Source organism: Mus caroli, chromosome 7, assembly GCF_900094665.2.
Source record: "Mus caroli chromosome 7, CAROLI_EIJ_v1.1, whole genome shotgun sequence".
In the NCBI taxonomy this organism is placed as follows: Eukaryota; Metazoa; Chordata; class Mammalia; order Rodentia; family Muridae; genus Mus; species Mus caroli.
In genome coordinates, this window is record NC_034576.1 from 75,087,260 (window position 1) to 75,089,686 (window position 2,427).

The 2,427-nt window shown below is 38.9% G+C and overlaps 1 pseudogene; it reads left to right on the forward strand.

The window, feature by feature from the left end:
- The first annotated feature begins 1,653 nt into the window (after window positions 1-1,653).
- LOC110299461 lies at window positions 1,654-2,137 on the forward strand (annotated as a pseudogene).
- Window positions 2,138-2,427: the final 290 nt, after the last annotated feature.

Sequence of the window (2,427 nt, forward strand, 5' to 3'; positions counted from 1 at the left end):
TTCAACTTGGTTGATTTCAGCCCTGGGTTTGATTTTTTTCCTGCCCTCTACTCCTCTTGGGTGTATTTGCTTCTTTTTGTTCTAGAGCTTTCAGGTGTGCTGTGAACCTGCTAGTGTAATCTCTCTCTAGTTTCTTTTTGGAGGCACTCAGAGTTGTGAGTTTTCCTCCTAGCACTGCTTTCCTTGTGTCCCATCAGTTTTGGTATGTTGTGTCTTCATTTTCCCCTAAATTTTAAGTGCAAAATGCAAAAAAAATGTCTAACCCCAAACATCCAGAAAATCCAGGATACAATGAGAAGACCAAATCTAATTATAGTAGATATAGAGGAGCGCCAAGATTCCCAACTTAAAGGGCCAGTAAATATCTTCAACAAACTTATAGAAGTAAACTCCACTAACCTAAAGAAAGATATGCCCATGAACATACAAGAAGCCTATAGCACTCCAAATAGACTGGACCAGAAAAGAAATCCCTCCCATCACAAAATACTCAAAACACCAAATGCATTAAACAAAGAAAGAATATTAAAAGCACTAAGGGAAAAAGGTCAAGTAACATATAAAGGCAGACCTATCAGAAATACTCAAGATTTCTCACCAGAAACTGTGAAAGCTAGAAGATCCTTTGCAGATGTCATACAGACCCTAAGAGAACACAATTGCCAGTCCAGGCTACTATATCCAGCAAAACTCTCAATTACCATAAACAGAGAAAACAAGATATTCCATGACAAAACCAAATTTACACAATTTCTTTCCAAAAATCCAGCCCTACAAAGGATAATAGATGGAAAACACCAACACATGGAGGGAAACTGCACCATAGAAAAAGCAAGAAAGTAATCTCCCAACAAGCCCAAAAGAAAACAGCCACATAAACATAATCCCACCTCTAATAACAAAAATAACAGGAAGCAACAATTACTTTTTCTTAATATCTCTTAACATCAATGGACTAAATTTCCTAATAAAAAGATATAGGCTAACAGACTGGTTACTAAACAAGACTCAACATTTTTCTGCATACAGGAAACCCACCTCAGTGACAAAGGCAGACACTACCTCATAGTAAAAGGCTGGAAAACAATTCTCCAAGTAAATGGTCCCAGAAAACAAGCTGGAGTGGCCATTTGAACATGGAATAAAATTGACTTTCAACCTAAAGTTATCAAAAAAGATAAGGAGGGACATTTCATACTCATCAAAGGTAAAATCTACCAAGATGAACTCTCAATTCTGAACATCTATGATTCAAATGCAAGGGCATCCACATTCATTAAAGAAACTTTACTAAAGCTCAAAGCACACATTGCACCTCACACAATAATAGTGGGAGACTTCAACACCCCACTCCCATCCATGGACAGATCATGGAAACAGAAACTAAACAGAGGCACAGTGAAACTAACAGAAGTTATGAACCAAATGGATTTAACAGATATCTATAGAACATTTCATCCTAAAACAAAAGGATATACCTTCTTCTCAGCAAATCATGGTACCTTCTTCAAAATTGACCATATAATTGGTCACAAATCAGACCTCAACAGATATGAGAAGATTGAAATAATCCCATGTCTCCTATCAGATCACTATGGATTAAGGCTGGTTTTCAGCTTTCCAGCCTCTGCCTTGGAACGTGCTGCTGCCGCGATGTTAATGCCTAAAAAGAATCGGATTGCTATCTATGAACTCCTTTTTAAAGAAGGTGTGATCACCAATAAAGATGTCCACATGCCCAAACACCCTGGGGTGGCAGACAAGAATGTGCCCATCCTTCATGTAATGTAGGTCATGCAGTCTCTCAAGTCTAGAGGCTACATGAAAGAACAGTTTGCTTGGAGACAGTTCTACTGATACCTTACAAAAAAGGGCATCCAGTTTCTCGGAGATCACCTGTACTTATCTCCAGAGATCATGCCTGCCATGCTGCGCTACAGCTGTCCTCAGACTGCCCAAAGGTCCAGAGGGTGAGCAGCCTGCAAGATTCACAAGAGGGGAGGCAAACAGAGACACCTACTGAAGGAGTGCTGTGCCCCCTGGAGCTGACAAGAAAGCTGAGGCTGATATTGGTTCAGCAACTGAATTCCAGATTAGGGGTGGTTTTGGTCACAGACTTGGTCAGTCACCTCAGTGAAGTGAAAGATTATGTTTTATTGAATAAACTTTAAAGAAAAGTAAAAGGCTGGTCTTCAATAGCAACAAAAACAACAGAAAGCCCACATACACCTGGAAGATGAGCAACGTCTACTCAATGATAACTTGATCAAGGAAGAAATAAAGAAATTAAAAACTTTTTAGAATTTAATGAAAATGAAGATGAAAATGAAAATGAGAATGAAGATACGTAGGGATTTCTAAGATGCTGTTTTTACTGCTTTAGTGTCAATCCTCATCCCTCCTCATCAGGATGCTTTGAAACCAGTT